This window comes from Propithecus coquereli, unplaced genomic scaffold (assembly GCF_000956105.1).
Source record: "Propithecus coquereli isolate 6110/MARCELLA unplaced genomic scaffold, Pcoq_1.0 Scaffold28, whole genome shotgun sequence".
NCBI lineage: Eukaryota > Metazoa > Chordata > Mammalia > Primates > Indriidae > Propithecus > Propithecus coquereli.
This window is the reverse complement of record NW_012148396.1, coordinates 14454262-14472598: the sequence shown is the minus strand read 5'-3', so window position 1 is coordinate 14472598 and position 18337 is coordinate 14454262. Positions and strand designations below refer to the sequence as shown.

General features: G+C 45.6%; 1 protein-coding gene across 1 annotated transcript in view; it reads left to right on the top strand.

Moving 5' to 3' along the window:
* The window catches only part of GABRG3 (gamma-aminobutyric acid (GABA) A receptor, gamma 3), a 498853-nt gene that overhangs the window by 66445 nt on the left and 414071 nt on the right, over positions 1 to 18337 (top strand). The window lies entirely within an intron of this gene.

Genomic DNA, 18337 nt, shown 5'->3' with positions numbered 1-18337 from the left:
GCTGGGGGACGGGGCACTGACATGCTAAGGAGTGCCCAGAGGGGATCCTCCAGGGGGCATCCTGGACCTGTCAGGACAGAGGCCCAGAAGCCGCGGTGAAGAGTTGGGCCTCTTGGGTTTGTCCAAAACAGATCCTTGCATTTGGGAAGTGTGACAACCCTCTTCCATCTGAGGTACATGCAGGTCAGAGTTCAGGAGATTAGTTCAAATCCAGTAAGATCTCTAGTGGGACCCCCTTTCTTCCCTCAAAAAACGGTCTGAGGCATTGTAAGCTCTCTATCGCTGAAGGAAATTACCTGAGCTTCGGTGTCCTGTACATCCTGAGACAGATATGGCAGGTTACCTATGGTAGATATTTAACATAGAGATTGTTCAGTTAGCCTCCTCATTAAAAGCAAAATTGCCCTAAGTATCTTGAAACTTCGTTTGGTCAATTTTTTCCTTTCTAGGGTGTATCTCTACTACGGTGAGAGGGGGATCAATAGATATGGTTGCCTGTTACTTTGTGACTGTGAAGCAGCTGTCTAGGCCACAGCGCACCAGCTGAACAAGAGCAAGCGCTTTACTCTGGAAATGGTGACATGGTTATAGTCAGTTCTCAGCAGAGCTAAAGTTGTCTAGACCATTCCCATGTCTCAGTTTATTAGGAAGAGATAATATGCTACTAACCTACCTGAGCTCAGCAAAGCACACAGAGTAGTCAAGGGTTTGTTTAAGAAATACACTCACCCGCACATTTAAATATTGAATTCCTGTGTTCTCCTTAGGTGAATTGCTCTCTCTCTCTCTCTGTTCATTCATAAACGTTTGCCACACAACTAAGGCCAGTCACTGTGCAGGGCATAAGAAGACAGGAATGCAGTCCTGCTTGGAGGAAGCAGATCCATAAACAAACTGGATGCCAGAGAGAAGTTAGAGTCCTTGCTGAACAGCCCCGAGGAAGGGGATCTGGCTGGCCTCCTGGGGCAGGGGCCTCCAGGCTGGGAGGATGAGTGTTTCTCACCTTTGCACTCAAAACATGTTGCTGCTGGGAAGTCAGAATGACAAAGGGCTTCTCCTCACACCCTGAGCACATCACACACGCCCACTCTATCTATGAAGTCAAGGGGCATAGTTTATTTGTTTATTTATTTTTATTTTTTATTTCAGCATTTTATGGGGGTACAGACGTTTAGGTTACATATATTGCCTTTGCCCCACCCAAGTCAGAGCTTCAAGCCTGTCCATCCACCACAGGGTGCTCACCACACCCATTAGGTGTGAATATACCCATCCCCTCCTCCCCACTCCCACCTGCCTGACACCTGATGAATGTTACTACTATATGTGCATATAAGTGTTGATCAGTTAATACCAATTTGATGGTGAGTACCTTTGATGGTGCTTGTTTTTCCATCCTTGTGATGCTTCACTTACTAGAATGGGCTCCAGCTCTATCCAGGATAATACAAGAGGTGCTAGATCACCACTGTTTTTTGTGGCTGAGTAGAACTCCATGGTATACATATACCACATTTTATTGATCCACTCATATATTGATGGGCACTTGGGTTGTTTCCACATCTTTGCAATTGCGAATTGTGCTGCTATAAACATTCCAGTACAGATGTCTTTTTTATAGAATGTCTTTTTTTCCTTTGAGTAGATGCCCAGTAATGGGATTGCTGGATCAAATGGTAATTCTACTTTTAGCTCTTCGAGGTATCTCCATATTACTTTCCATAGAGGTTGTACTAGTTTGCAGTCCCGCCAGCAATGTATGAGTGTTCCTATCTCTCTGCATTCACACCAACACTTACTGTTTTGGGACTTTTTGATAAAAGCCATTCTCACTGGAGATAAGTGATATCTCATTATAGTTTTGATTTGCATTTCAAGGGGCACAGTTTAAAAGAAGGTAAAGTGCTTAAAAGTGAAATGTGCACCTTACAAAAATAAAAGCAATTTATTTAATAAAAATAGAGAACTGACTATGTAAATGGGTATTGGGGATTGAGTTACCAATAAAAAAAAACATGAGAGAGAGTAAACCAATCAGATTAAAGAATATATTATGAGAAAAAGCACAGGTTAGAGATGTGAACAGGATTTAAGGATGTACGTTTTTATTGGGGGTTTGATCATAAAGGTAAAGCCTGATAAAACGATGGCTTTTTTCCAAATAGCCATTTAACAGTAAATGAAACAGGGAAAGCAATGACCGTTCTTCTTATTCCTCCTCCTCTCCCTCCCTCCCTCCCTCTCCCGTACTTTCTGCTTTTTAGTGATGTTATTAATATTGAAGATGCAGCTTCCTATGTTCCTCCTGCTAAATGAAAATGAAGTAGCATTTCATTCTATTGTTTAATAGATTAAGTTTGTCTTATTTATCCTGGAGCTGTTTGCGGTTTTTCTAGTTATTGAGGAGGTTAGAAATGGTTCACGTGGGACCAGGAGAATATTTATTTACATAAAGCTCTCACAGCATCCTCTGTCTTTGGCATTGCAATGAACCTAAATGTGTACAGTTCCTCATAGAAACTGTGTGATTTATTTCCAGACCAGGGAAGCTGCATGCAGGGAAGCCTATGAGTTTATTTCTGAGAATATCCACTTAACCAGCCTTTTAGGAAAGCAAGGACGGAAACTCATGCACTGATACTTATTCTATGCTATTGACCTCACCTTCTTGAATCTTCAGGAGATGACAGTGGAGGAGTATTGTCATTTTCATTAATTTGTGTTCAGTGAGCGGAAGCTCACTGAGATCCCAGAGCAAGTTTCTAAGTGCACCTGCTTGGCAATGAAGCTCAGGCTTTGTTTCCCAGCCAGTGGGGAAATACAGTTACTCTGTATACCTGTAGGGCCACAGCTCTAACTTGGAACTTGAGATGAAAAGGGCTCAGTGTGAGTCTAGTGTTAGGATTGCTTTTCTTTTTTCTTTTTTAAAAAATAAATCAATAGATGTTATTTTTTGAGCAGTTTTAGGTTTACAGAAAAACTGGGCAAAAGGTACAGAGTTCCCATATCCTCCCCAATTCACCCCCGCACACACTCTCTCCTTATTAACACCTTGCATTGCTGTGGTACATTTGTTACAGTCCGGGAACCTTCCTTAACACGTTACCTCCCAAAGCCTATACTATGGGTTTGGACAAATGTGTAATGTGTCCACTGTGATAGTGTCACACAGAGTAGTTTCAATGCCCTAAAAATTCTCTGTGCTCTTCCTATTCGTCCCTTCTTAACCCAACCTTTGGCAACCACTGATATTTTTACTGTTTCTGTAGTTTTCCTTTTTCCAGAATGTTATATAGTTCAAATCATACAGTATGTAGCCTTCTAAGGTTGGCTCCTTTTTCTTTATTTTTAAGAGTACTGGTACTATGCACCTGAGGAAATCCAAGAGATGTAGCGAGTCAGCATAACATGACTGCATTGTGATTGCATGTTACCCAGAAATTAATGGAATGGCGGTGTAGCTCATGGGGGCAGGTTAAACATTGCCAGAATATATGCTGCATTATATGATACATAACCTAAAAATGTAAAACTGGTAGAATGACATGCTGCCAAGGGGATCATAAGAGAAAACCTGAGGCCTCTCAACTTCCTCTCTGATCCGTTCCACTTGTGGTTGAAGTCAGGCAATCAAGTCATGATCAATTTCATTCCAAAAAGGTTGATCATTACTGGAGGAAGATCTATTGCTTTGTGGAACTTTTTGGCAGCATCTAAGCTCAGGAAAGTTCAAAAGAAGTGACAGCTTAAATACCATGGTGCCACCCTTGCTTTGGTTTTCTTTGCATTTATCCTGCTTAAGTTTCATGGAAGTTTTTGCATCTGTAGTTTGATACCCTTCATCAGTGTTTGAAAAAAGATAGCTATTGTTTCTTAAAATACTGCTTCAGCACCATTCTCTTTCTCTTCATGTTCTAGGACTCCAGACACGGGAAGGTCACACATTTCTCCCAGGTCCCATTTGTCCCTTATGCTGTGCTGTTCTTTCTTTCCTTTTGTGCTCCATGCTTGACCAGTCGAAAACATTCAGACCTGTCTTTCATCATGTGAACTCACTTCTCATCTGTGTTCTGTGATCCAACAAGTCATCTATTGAGTTCTTGATTTCAGTTACTGCATATTTCAATTCTAAAATTTGATTCTTTCTAATACATGTCATGTCCCTGGTGAGATTCTCCATCTTGCAATCTATTTTCTTGGACACATTAATCATGCAATCTATGCTGCAATATCTGGGCCATCTCTGGTTTCATTTCTATTGTCTGTTTTATTGCTTGGTTTCATTTCTTGGTATGCCTGGCAATTTTGACTGTGTATAAAAATTTGTAGAGGCTTTGAGTGATTTTTCCTTGCCTCTCTGGATGTCTGAGCTGCCATGGGGCTGGTCTGCAGTCTTGCTGAGGCTCAGGCTGGCTCTGGTTCCCTTACTCTTGCATACAGTTCCCCAGAAATCCTGATTGAAAGCCAGGAATGCTTTGACACCACGACGTGCCTGCAAATTCAGATATTCTTTTTAGCCATTTTTATAGTCACTTTTTAACTTGTTACTCTGTGCAGCCTAGTCAGTAAATGAGAGGAAAACCAGCATTGGTTGGTTTACTTCTCTGTCATTTGTTTTCTCTGAAATGTTGGCCCCTCCTATTTTGACTCCTTGGCTGTCCCCAACTTTTTTTTTTTTTTTTGCCTCAAACTCTACTCATTCTCTCTTAGCTTCTCCTTTGTGCCCTGCCAGCAGGAGACAAGTTCTAGGGGGAAGCGGTGTGCAGGAAACATGGTTTACTACGGTGAGCCTGCAGCCTCTGTTTTTGGCTTCATAAAATGGATTTTTGAAATTTGCATTTTATCTAGCTTTTTCTGTTTGCTATTAGTGAGAGTGTTGGTCTACTAAAAGTTACCCCAATATAGCTATGCAGTTTGGGTTTGAAAATTTAAATTTATGTGGAATAAAGTCTGATTCTGGATAGTTAGCAAGGAATTAAGTTGGGACAAAGAATCAAGCCCAGTGAAACTTTATGGGGAGATTTTTTGTTTTTTGCTTGCTTTCGTAACCTCCCAAACTACCTTCAGATTTGTGAAGAAGAGAAGTTTCTAGGATCCAGTGTTACCAGTTTTCCCCAATAAATAATGAAGCTTTGAAGGAAACTGAAGGGAGTTAATTATGTATTTCTTTTAGCAATATGAGCTTTAGGGGAACAAAGCACATGGCTATTATCAGTTGTTTAAGAGGATAGTCTTATATGTAGTTTTAATATTCTTTTAAGAAATGAAAAAATAATATGTTTACACATTAAGCTTATATTTTGAGAGTTGGTTCATCACTAGAAGGAAAGCCCTTCCAGGCTAATAACAATAGAAGTAATAATATTTAAGTTATATCTATTAATAAATAAATTAATAGAATACACTGTAGGAGCCACGTGAGGCATGATCTCTGAAACTTAAAAAAATCTCCAGGAACAAGAAAGATTATGACATTCAAAAGCTTTTGAACCTGAGATCCTCTGAGTCTCAGCCTGTGGCAGGTGCCCATGAGCCCCGGACCAAGGCTCATATGTCTTTGTGATCACTCGTCTGCCACTAGAGTCCAGTCCACAGGCCTTGGTAGATACTTGTCCAATGAATGAATGAATAAAACATTGTCTTCACCTCTGCCTCTCCACACACACACCCGTCAGTACATCCTTACATGTGAACATGCACTCTACTTACCTATACACTTTGCTATGTCTTTAGATCATGATATCCTTAGTTAATAGGTAGACTTCTCTTGCTGCAATAGAATTAGTTAACACTGATTCAGTGCTTCTGCTATTTCAAGAATTTAATCCTGATTTTAGACCTATGAGACCATTGCTGTTACTGCCCAAGTTCATGGGTAATGGAGCTATGACTTAGGAGGCTTGTGTCGGATTCCAGAGACCGTCTATCTAGAGGATGAAGGAACCACCACTCACACTTCTCCATACTCCTAGAACAAGGGGATCAGTGTGGGCTATGCTAAAAAGCACGTCTTAAGTGTAAAACCCATGGATTTTAAACTTACACTGCATGTCCTCTTTTCTTTGTCCTTTTGGTGTCCTAGAACTTCTCACCATTTTATACAAAATGTCATGAGAGATGCCACCTGATAGGATGGGTCATTCATGTCCATTGTGGGAATGAATGGGAACTCTTCAGTGATTTAAGAACACGGAGATATCTGTCATCACAATAAAGCATCTGACCTTTGTTAGCAGTCACTAACTTCTTCAAATGTATGAGTAGCTTCTTATTTTTCTTTTCATCTTGAACTTTTCCACTTTTATTGGATATTTCACAATTGATATTCATCATTCTTCTCAGTATGAGCTACATTATGTACCTCTGAAAATAGCACCTTCTTTACGTTGCATAAAATACCTTTTCCTAAAAGGTAGGGCTGTTGGATTAAGACTCCCCATTAAAGCATCTGAAGAAACCTCCCATCTCTCCTCGACAGGTTTCCTGCAACCCTTTGCACAGGCACAGCCTGCCTACAGGAGGGGGCTGCATGTCCTTTGCTGTGGCTGTTGTGTGCATGGGTGGTGAGGTTGGGACATGTAAGAATGGGTGTGGGGCGAGACCTCAGTGCAGGAGATGAGACACCACAACAGGGTGCTAAGGGTGGTTGGTAACGTGCATCTTTCAGAGAAATCCCCTTGTAGCCTTGTGGAAGATGACAGGGGCTGGCAAGACTGAGTTAGGGAGACACATTAGGAACTGTGAAATTCCGAGGTGAGAGGTGGTGAATTCTGAGTCTGAACGGTTGCAGTGGGCTATAGGGGAGGGTGTGTAGTTGAGAAATGTAACTTCTACAATGTTATTGATTGCATGTGGGCATTAAGGAATGGGAGAAGTCAAGGGTTCTCTTTTCTTGCTTCCGTTGTGTTTAGCTTAGACTCTTTCATGGTTTCCTAGTCAGCTTTCCTGTGCACAGTGCTCTTTCTCTCCCACAAGCTCCACACAGGGTTCACCATGGCCCTCCTGGACCTGAGCTCCCTGCATGGCCCCCGGGGCGGAGCTCACAGGCTCCTGGCCCAGCACAGAGCCTCCGCCATACTGTCCCAGCTCACAACCACGCAGCGCCTCCCGCAGGCCGAGCCAACACTTTACCCAGGTGCCCTTACATGTGCCACACCTTTCCTCAGCCTGCTTTCCTCCTGGAAGGGCTGTGGAGTTTTCTTTCTAGGAAAATTATGTTCGCTCTTCAAGAGGACATGCCCACCACCACCGTTCAGTTCACTCCTTCTGTCAGCTACTTTTACAAGTAAAAAAAATTGAAACCCCTCAGTTCTGTCACTCAGGTGGTCATTCCTTACATCCTTGTCAGCTGAACGTCTCTCTGGCCCCTGACGTCATAAGCCGCTCTGGAGGGCGCTGCTCAGAGTAGCTCTTTTTGGCTCCTACTGTGATTCCCAGGGGCGCTGTGCACGTAGAAGAGGATTAATAAGTGGCACAGGTTTGCAAAATTCATTTGCAAGAAAATAATCTTCAAACTGGGAAGGACATAATAACTATTAAGAAATAATTCAATTCTGACATTAAAAGAAGTCGTTTATCTTTAAATACAAGTGTCCCCATCCAGACAAATCCTGATTGCAGGACCCTGAAAGGGTCTGTCCATGTGAGCACAGAGCCAACATCCGCGGTCTTTGATAAATTCTGGAGACTGAGGTAGATGCCGATGTCTGAGGATGCACAAAGATTGCCATGGTTTTCCAAATGCAGGGAAAGGTCAATAAGAAAATGCATAGTTTGGTGATTCTTGAATCGTGCCTGATTCGGTGCCTGATTTAGAAAGCTGTGGTCTCCAGAGGACAGTATCATCTCTCTGGTGCTCCTCTTTTTGGAGGGAAAACACTTTTCAAAGAAAACAAGAGCTGGCGGAAGTTGAAGTGGTAAAGGTCAATAGCGGAAAAGAGACTCCAGTGCAGAGCCGGACTCCGCTTCAGATACAGCACGGGCAGTGGGGACTTGCGGCCACGGAGCAGGGGGTCTGTGGATGGAAAATTGCCTCGAGGAGACGTCACTTGGGGAGAATTCCAGCTGATCCAACCCAACAGGGCTCCTGCTGAAGGCGGCCAGGATGGTCAGTTACCGAGGGCGATTGGGCGTGAAGGGTGGAAAATTTAGGGGTGTCGTTGCTAAAACTGGGTTTGACAGGTAAGTGCGCAGATGGGCCTCGGAGAAGGTTCAGGAGCTTGACTGAAGACAGGCTGTGGGAGCTGGACCCAGGGGCTCGCCTGTTACAGAAATGTTGGGATTCTTGTGTTGAGTGAGAGAAGAAAGTGCAGGGGGGTGGATGGCCTGAAGTTGGGCCATTTCCTTGCTGGCTGCACCATGGGGTGAGCAGCCCAGGTCCCTGCATGCTGCTCCGAGGCTGTGTAGAAGGAACCCCTGCACAGGAGGAAGTTCCAGAAGTAAGATGTTATGAAGAGGGCAAGAGGAGTGCGCCACATTTACCTTTTCAACCCCCAAATCCATTTTCCACTCAGCTCTGAGGAAGACCCCTGTTCAGTGACAATGCATTGCAGCTGTCAGGGAAGCACAGAATTTTCTTTTGTCAGTTTTCTGTAGTTTTTTACAAGGCAGAGCTATATTCTTGAGGCCTGTTTTAAGGTGAATATCAGACTTTGTAGGCATGAAGGAGAGTCGCCCTTCACCACCTTCACCCCGAGGGGTCGTAGTTGATGGTACTTTGATGGTTGCTCCCGTGAAGCCCCTGAAATCTGACTGGGAGACACTCACCTAGGAGAATCAATTCTTATTTATCTTCCCAGGAAGTTCTTCCTTAGGGAGACACTCTTCTTCCTTTTCCACTCCCACCATGCTCACTTAATTCTGCTGGGTTCCCCTTTTGCTGCCTTCGCTGAGTCTTCACTTGAGTGCAGCTGTCCCCCCAGCCCCTGTCTCTGTGTGTGGTGCTGCCCACAGCTCGGGGTGGCAGAGAAGGGCTGGACCTGGTAGAATGACACTGGTGTCCCGGGCAGCTGGGGGTCCAGAGGATGCATTTCCATTTGCTGCGTTCACGGCAACCCATGACAGGTGTCGGGCTGCCAGGCCCCGTCCACGCAAACCATCCTGCGTGCTACTTCTTTGTTCCCTGGAGAGCCCTTGAAATTCCGCCAAGGGACAGAGCTGGGAAAATCAAATGCCTATGCCTTGGTGGCAGACGGATGGCTCCTTGGCTCACACAGGGCAGAGTTGACTGCTCCCAAGTTACTGGGCGTGTCCCCGGGAGACAGAGGTGCCCTGTGATGGTGTGGTTGTGGGGGAGAAGGAACATGCGCATGTGGTGGCCTCCTCTGGTCTCTTCCAAGGCAAATGCTTTATGATTCTGTGAGTCCATGGCACAAAGAAAAATCTGATACGATAATACTGAAGACACTTTTAAAATTTCCTACCAGTAATTAATTTTGCCATGATTTGCAATCACTCACCTTTTGTTTCTCTACGCTCTAATCTCTGCCATCCTTCTCTTTCATAATACCACAGTCTAAAGATAGATGCGTCCTTGGAACCATGCAAGGAAATGAAAATGAATTGGAGTTATCAAAGAAAGTATTAAAATACTGTTTTCCTTTTTCTCTTTTTGAGCTGCCAAGTTACAAGTTAGAAATTTTGAGAAAGACATTTAAATGAGGAAGGCAATTAAGGTTTAAGCTTTGGAAAGGAATTTCCATGAGATGGGAAGGGACTGTGTGAAGCCAGTTCCCCTTTCTTCTCCTTCCGAAATTGTTCTGAATAACTGTAGCCTGATGAAATAGACCAGCAAGACCCTGTTTCTGTGAGGAGTGGGTGCAGGCCTCTCTGTGACATACCCTCCTGCCTGACATCTCGCATCTGGAGAAAAATCTCCCAATATCCAATATTGAAGTAGCATTTGTAGACTATATTTACTGAAAAATTTTCTCTCTAGAGATGTTGAATGGACTGAAAACCACTGAAGAGAGAGAAATTTAGATGTTATGTGCACCACTCACAACACTCCTTATTTTAAAACTCCTGTAATTTTAGTGTCTTTTGAGTGTCTGTGGGTGTGTGTACTTTTTGACCTAAATCTTTTTTAACCTGAGCTGCAGACATGATTTCTGCCTTCCTCCTAGATCTCGTGTAAATGCCTCTCACTCAGTACATTCTTAATTGAATATCCTAACTCATTCCTCTAAATAAACTTCCCCCTCTTGGTTTCCGTATTGTTAGTAGTATGTTCATTTACTAAATTAGTCAATCATCAAAGTGACAAACACTTGGAATCATCTTTGATCTTGTGTCTTTTACTTTCTGCGTGTGTCTTGTCACCAGGCACGCTGGGCAGGTGATTCTACCAGCCTGAAGTTTGAGCTCTAAGCTCCTCTCTAAGCCTCCAGAAGACATATAAAGAGGAGAAATATCATCCATCCTAGGCCTTAGGAGGTCTTCAGGGAGAGGCCACTGCTGTCCCATCCCTCCCTGGTACAGGTCCTTGAGGTGGGGCGAGACCTCTTCTGATAAGTCTTTATGTGGATGAAGGAAGGATGGTATTCTTCAAAGTATCCCTGTTCTACATGCAATGCAGGTCTCCTATTTGGGGTCTTGTTTTATATTGTTTGAGTTCTTCAGAGGAAACTGAGGCAAAGAACCAAAGTGGACCTCAGTGAACATGGTTCTTCGAAGGCCAGATCTGTGTGTACAGAACAGCATGCTGGTGGCCGAGCCTGACGCAAGGGATTGCCCACGTGGGTCCCCACTGCATCCCCGCTGTCTTTACTGTCTTCACCTGGACCAGAGAAGTTCAGTAGAGAAGCTCCCCAACCCTGTCCCTTTATTCTCTCTAAAATCTTACGCAGAACCCCAACACATAATATGGATGAAAGCTGGAGCTTCTCTGATGCAAGCAGGAGGAGGGAGCGGGAGCCTCCTCCCTCCAACTCAGGGGGCTGCCCTCCTCCTAGGGCCATGGATCCCAGTCCAAAAACCCCTGACCTGGAGCAAACAGCTTCTCATGACTTCAGACACTTCCTCCTCGGTCCCTCCTCGACATTGCTGCCAAGCCACCTTCAGAACGAGCAGTGTGAGCCTGCCCCATCGCCCCCTCACGTGGTGCCATGGTTACCACTGGCTCACCTTCCTTAGACACCATCACTGCTTCCCGCTGCCCTCCAGCGGTGCCCCACACTTCCCGAAGTCTTACCACTGTGGTTCTGCAGGAGCCTCCCCCACCCTGGGGCTCCCAGCCACTCCTCAGGGCCGCCTGCTCACATCATTTCCACACTACCCACTTGCTTCGGGGCTCAACCCCAAACTCCGCACAGCTGGTGTCACAGCGCACTTGGGGCTGTACCTTCCTCTGGGGAGGCTCTGTTCTTCTCTGCCTGGATAACTCTCACCGTCTAGTAGGCCCGAGTTGGGCTGACTGCTCCTGGTAGGGCTTTCTTCATCTCTGTGCTCTGGGCTCGGGACTCTCACTGGTGTGACCACAGAGCCCTGTGCAGACAGGTGCCAGACAGTTGGCAGATGTCACTGTTACCTTCCTGTGTGTAGGCTGTGTGTGGCAGGTGGTCACAAGCTGTTGAGGGCAGGGGCCCTGCCCCAGCGGCCAGCCCTTAACACATGCTTGGTGACTATCTTTTGTTTCATCTGAACCTAACTCACTTGCTCATGCTCCTTCCTCTGTCTGGCTGCTCTTCCCCATCTGAGATGATTTCCATCTTTCCAGCTCAATTCTAATATCTCTTCCTTAGCAAAGCTGGGGCAGAATTGTTGACTCTATCAAATTTGGTGGGGCACTTAGTTTTTCTACCACTCAGAACAACACCACTTTTTTTCCCCTGTTGGTTTGATGTAAATATGTATTCTTCCGTCAGGTTAGGAGTATGCAGTTAAGTATTTTCAAAGGAACTGTGTAGGAGGCCATTGTTTGGACCGAGCCCCTACACTGCCCACCAGCAGACCACACCATGCCAGGACAGAGTCACTCTTGTTCCACGTCATCAGACTGAACTCTGAAATGGGCCAGTTTTCCAAAAAACAGGAGATGCACAGCAGCCAATCAGAAGGGGCCCAGTTTACCTGAGCTGGCATGATATAGAAGTCCCCTCTGTTGTAACCCTATAGGGAAGGTAACTTTGAAATGACTAATCTGCTGTTTTTACCATTTCGACTTTCTTCAGCCCCTTTCTGTCTATAATGTCAATCTCTGCTGAGCTCAGTGGAACACCCATTCTGTCCTATAAAATGTGGTGTCGCCTGATTTCTAGAATTGTTGCAGTCTTTGTCTTTTGACAGCATGAATTAGTTATCTATTGCTGCGTAAAAAATTACCCCCACACTGTGTGGCTTAAAATGACACACATTTCTTATCTTGCAGTTTATGTGGTCAGGGATCTGGGCAGGGCATGGCTGGCTGCTCTGCTCCTGGGTCTCTCTCAGGCTGCAAATGGCCTGCAGTCGTCCCAGGGCTTGGGGAGAAGCTGCTGCAGGACCACTCACACGGCTGTGGCAGATTCGGTTCCTCGCAGGCTGTTGGATCGAGAGCCTCAATTCCTCGCTGGCCTGTGCTTGGCTTCCCTCAGTTCCTGCCGGCTGGGTTTCCCCACAGGGCAGCTGGTTTTATCTGAGAAAGGGAGAGAAAGAAGGAGGGAGGGAGGGGGAGTAGAGGAGGGGAAAGGACAGGGAGACAAATTTCTATAATCTAACCTAAGAACTGAGACCCTGTCACTTGACCATACTCTGTTAGGAGTATGTCACTAGATCCGGCCCCCACACAAGGGGAGGATATACTCAAGGGCTGAATGCCGGGAGAGGGAGATATTTGGGAGCTGTTTTGGAAGGTGATAGACCACACACGTTTCATGCCAGTCATTATTCTAGGAGCAAAACCAGATGTGGTCTCTGAAACCAAGGAGATAAAGCCTAGAAGATACAGTAGTCATGAATCCACATAACCTCTGAAGTAGATTATTGCAGAAGTCCAGATGAGTTATTTGCAGAAATGGAATGAGAAGCTCTGAAGCGATATTATAAAGGAGCTTGACCTGGATCAGGCTTATTGGAGGGTTCCTGGAGGGACTTGTGAGTGCAGAGGGATGGGCAGGGGTTAGCTGGGAAGGGGTGGTGTCTGGGTGTCATAGGAGTGAGCTGCAAGTGCAAAGTCCTATGCAGGGGGCTGCAGGGTACACCCCGGGGACTCCATGAGGGTAGGATGTCCCACTGCCCTGACCAGGGGCACAAACTTCAGAAAGTCAGTTCCTTGTGCTCGTCTGTCCTTACTGGTATGCACACGGCCTAATAGTGTCTCTTCATCCATTTTCTCTTTCTGGCGTGCCCCTTGCATCTGCTGCAGCATAAACTATGTAGAATGAATGAAATGATATATGCTTTGGCAACAATCAATTTAAGTGGCTTTGGCCTAGAGCACAAAACCATAAATCTGCCGAGATTGCTGGGTATCGAGGGACATCAGCAGTCGCGCTGCTTTCCTTTCTCAAAAGCAGATGCACATTCATTGAAGGAGACAGAGAAAGGGACTAGGACCTACCGAGTTTTCAACATGTGCCAAACAATTTACACACATTATCTCATTCTGTCCTCACAGGGCCCATGCCGTCAGAATTTCTGGCGTATTTTCAGAGACAGGGAACCAAGTGCAGTGAGGCAGTGGCCCAGACCCGTGCCAGATCTCTGCGCTCTGGAGGCAGCATGTGCTCTGCAGAGTGCCTTGTCTTCACTCGGCCACAAAACCGAGTCCCCATCCTTGGGCTAATTAGTTCTAAATGCGTGGAGAAATACTGGCTAACTTTGGAGCACAGTCACAATCTCTTCAGCTGCAAATGCTGATGCTATTTATGTTTGCTGTGCCAAAAGAGGACGAGGACAAATGTGAGAACTGTAGAGAGTTCCAAGTTCAGAGGGAAGTGTCACGAGAGCGTGCTGGGGTGCAGCAAGCGATACCCTTGAATCCTTATACACGTCTTAAAATTATTTCTATTTACTCAAGTGCTCCCTGGCTCATTCCTATATTCCCCAGCAGCATGAGGACAGCTTGGATTTTCCTTTACCGCGTGTGCACCATGTGGTCGGGCTCATGCATCTTTATCATCTCTCTGCACCTGCCTTACTGCCTCTTCCATCTCCATTCACAGCTCCGTGTTGCAGGAGAAAGCTGATCCTTTATACTGCTTTTTTTCTTTAATATATTGATAGCAAATTCTTTGAACTCCGCTCTCCAAGTCACGGCATGTTGGTGTTTCAGCACTCTGGGATGCAGGAGGTATGCTTTTTGGAGGTAAAATATGCACATACCATTAAAATATCAGTCTAGTCTTGGAGTGGAGGAGAGTGTTCATTTTACTGCTGTCTTCCAGCTTTCTCCTTTCGGGGGTAGGACGTAATCAGGCACATCTGCGGCTCTCAGTTAGAGTAATTTGATGTTTTCGGGCAAAGTGGTATCCAAATGGAAGTGTTATTGTGGCTGTATTTCTTTCTTGTTTTATGTGTTTTGTTACTTATTTTAAAGCTTTCTTTAGGGAAAGAGTTTTCCTTTCTTTTCCTTAATGCTCGGAAGCGGTGAGAGATGATGTAGGATGACGTCTGCAGTGAGACCATATGGCATCAGCCTGCTCAGTTGATTTTTGCACAATTTTTCATGCTCATTTCCTCTCCAGCGGTAAACCACCACATATTCAATTTAAATCCAATGTCCTGGGTATCTTTGGGCCACTGTGTTCTGAAGGAGTGTTCTGGCCAGGTGTTCCTATATTCTTTGAGACTTTCCAGCCTTGTGGTTGTCATGTTACTGGCATCATTGAGGAGTAAGCCCAGGGGTGCACTTCTGCCTCGTTTGGTAAGGGCTAAATGTCCCCTCACAGGTCTCGCAGGCACCTGTAGAAAGACTGAGCAAGACAAGGCCCAGTGCCTTTAGTACTGTGATTCCTGTGCACTGACTGTCATTTTGATTAAAAAGATGTGCCCATGGCTTGGCTTAGAGGGAGCTCTACGGTTATATCATAATTAATTATAAAACTCCGATGTATGTCCATGATGCTCTGTTCTCGTATTTGCTGCATGTGAAAAACTTCAGCCAGAAGACAAGGGCAGTTGCCTTTGTACTAAGGTTCCATTTATTGAATAAGGGAAAGGGAATTTTCAATACTTGAGACATACTTAGCAATGCAGAGTTTTAAGTTTTTCTAATTTATACTTTGCAAGGATCCTCAATAAAAACGGTCAATTTTTAGCACCTGAGAGTCATGGTCAGGTTCTGTCTTAAAAGAGACAAGCTGAAAATGAAATTGGCTTTGCTTTCAGGCTGCTACCGATTTTGCTGATCTGGGAGAGGAAGTGTGAATCTCTTTCCAGGCTAAAAATGGAATGAGGATGGATTACCTCAGTCTGGGAGACAACCTTTAATTGTGCACTTTGTCTTTATTTGGATCTGTTAGGTTTTAATTGGAGATCATTTTGCTAAATGTTTTGAACTCAAATAAGGATTTAATTTGTGAAATAACTGAATTACAGAAAATGAGAGAATCAGATGAGCAAGGGTCCGAGCAAATGCATTGAGAACAGCTTGTCTGCATCTTGCAAAGTTATAGCTCAGACAGTCTGTGAAGGAGGGCCTACGTGGCCCAGGAGCCAGCCAGAGGGGTGTTTATCCTGCCCCAGCCCAGGCAGGGGCTCCAGCAAGGGGCCCCGCAGGAGAACGTGCCCAGGGCACTACGCCCCACCTTAGGGATACTGCCCCAGTGGCCCCAGAAGTGGCCATATGCCTCTTCCCTGCTTGTTTACTTTGATGAGTGTGTGGAGGACCAGTCTCTCTCTCTCCCCAGGAGGTGCCACTGAGGTGGTTTCTGGATCAACTCCCCGCCCAGCCCCACCAGCCCCTGATCTAGAACCTCCAAACTGAGACCAGGAAGACATCAGGTCTCTGGGGAAGCACCCTCAAGCTCCAGGTGCCAGGCCCAGGGCCAACCTCGTGAGCAGACACCTAGACATGGCTATGTTTGGAGACAGGAGTCCATCTGGCCTCCGCAGCAGCAGCTGTCTGGGCAGCTGGACAGAGGAGCCTGCAGCCCAGGGCCCCGGATCTCGAACCCTCCCCAGGGGAAGGCAGGTAGGGTAGCTGGGGTTCTGCTTCTCTCCACTGTTGTACTCAGGTTCCCGTGGTTGTAAAAATGAGGATCTTAGCTGTCTGAGAAAAAAAAGGAGGTTACAGTTCCCTGAAACCGCCATCCACGCTAATAGCATAAAATCATATTAATAAGAGCAATCAGCTCCCTGAGGGAAGGCGGGCATTGTAATTCTCCTTTAAAAAAAGTCTTCCTTTTAAATGACCATCTGAAATTTTCCTTAAGTCCTTCTCCAGGGATGTGGGGGGTTAAATACTGTCACCATGATGTGACTTCTGTGCTCAACCAGGTTGTGGCAACCCTCAACTGGGACGCTTCTAACCAGGTGAATTTAGCTCAAGGCCTGACAATGGCCCAAAGCGCCAGTTCTGCTCCCCCAACACCGGCTGTCTCTGCCTGTACCTCCTCCTCCCCTGCTTCCCCTGCAAGTGGACGGAGGTCACCGTCCACTCTGGAGTTTGCTGGTATGGCCAGTCCCTGAAAGTCCTCCATGTGCTTGGGGGCCCCCCGGTACCTCCTGCCCATCACACCGCAAGGCTCCCATGCGGACGTGTGGCCTGGGGGAGGAAGCCGGTCTGCGCTGAGGCTCTGGGGAAGGTGCAGCTATGAGAGAGCGAGGCTGGTGAGAAATGCCGAGCTGCCTTCAGGCAGGGTGGCCACGTGGACAATCCCCAGTTAGGTTTAATGCTCTGGTGTCTCTATCTTGACATTTTTAACAATTTTTGACCAAGGAGCCCTGCCCTTTTATTTAGCACCAGGTCCCGCAAATCACACAGGCAGCCCAGCTTCTGCTGAGTCTTTGCCTTCAGGTAGTTCCTACAGTCTCACCAATCAGAGCTTCACTTAGGCAAAGTGTCATGTGGTCATACAATTTCAAAATCTTCTTGCAGGACCTGCTAGCTGGCTGCTCTTCACACGGTATTTCCTATCGTACAACTTCTCACTTAGCGGCCCGCTTCCTTCCCAGGAGCCTACCTTACACTCGCTCACGTGCACTGCGAACGCTATGGTAACGAGAGCCCACACAGGGTGGGGATGCCCCTGCAGTGAGGACAGAGCCGCTGAGAGGGGAGTAATCACAGGTCATGGAAGAAGACAGACCTGGGCTCACATTCTACCTCCCAACTGTTGAATATGACTCTTTTTATTTTCCATGTTTGAAAAGTGTGCACAATAAAACATCCATCAAATGTTCAAGAATTACATCAGATATACATAAATAGGCAGGTGTATTTAGTGCGGTAACTAGTAGTTACTCCCTGAAGGAAGAGTAGGTAGAAAGGACGAGGCATGTGTGTACATGGCCAGCCCAGGGCAAGCACAGGGCGTGGAGAGGGGATGAAAGACCATGTCCACCTGTGTGCCCTCCCTGAGCAGCCTGTTTGTACTTATTAAGTGCTATATACCTGGGTCAATTGTGGGTTAATGAGATAATACATCAAATGCTTGCAATGTTCTTGAACATATGCTAAGTAAGACCTATAATAAGTGGGTTTCTTTTCCGTATTCTGAGATGGGCCTTTCCAAAAGCAGAGAGGAAACACGCGTCTTTTTGGTAGAGGAAGAAGGTTTAAATTTAATCTGTGGTACATCCAGTTCTGATACCTATGTATATGCAGATTCTGAAGTGAGATTTAGTCTCTATATTGGGCATAGACTTAGATAGTATCCACTTGTTCTTTGATGACACACAAAGAGATTAGCTTTAGGGAAAAACACAGTATTTTATTTCCTGCATGAAAGAAATCATTTGCGTCGAGCTGTTTCCTTCTTATTCTGCTCTGGTCTGAAACACGGTTCCTGGTGCCTGTTGGGTCAATGGTGGCGACCTCACGCTGCGTTCATGCCTGCTTCCCTGGGGTGGGGGCAGGGGTGGTGTCATGGGCTCTTCCTCCTGAGCGGTGGTGGTGATGGGGTGACCACACACCCCTGCCTTGCCATCCTCCTGCTGTTCTTAGGATACAATATCTTAGGGCATCTTAGGAGGATCTATAAATTTTACTAACAGTAAAACTGTAAAACCTTTGCTAGCCAAGGAGAGCAGGATTTCCTCAAATAACTAAACCAAGTAATGTAGATGAGTTAAAACTCTTAAGTTTCAGACTTCTTGGAGCTGGCAATTTTCATACTTAGTTGTTTGATTCCCAAATAAACAATGCATTATTCTTTTAAGGTTTTTCTATATAATGGTACTATTTTATTATTAACTA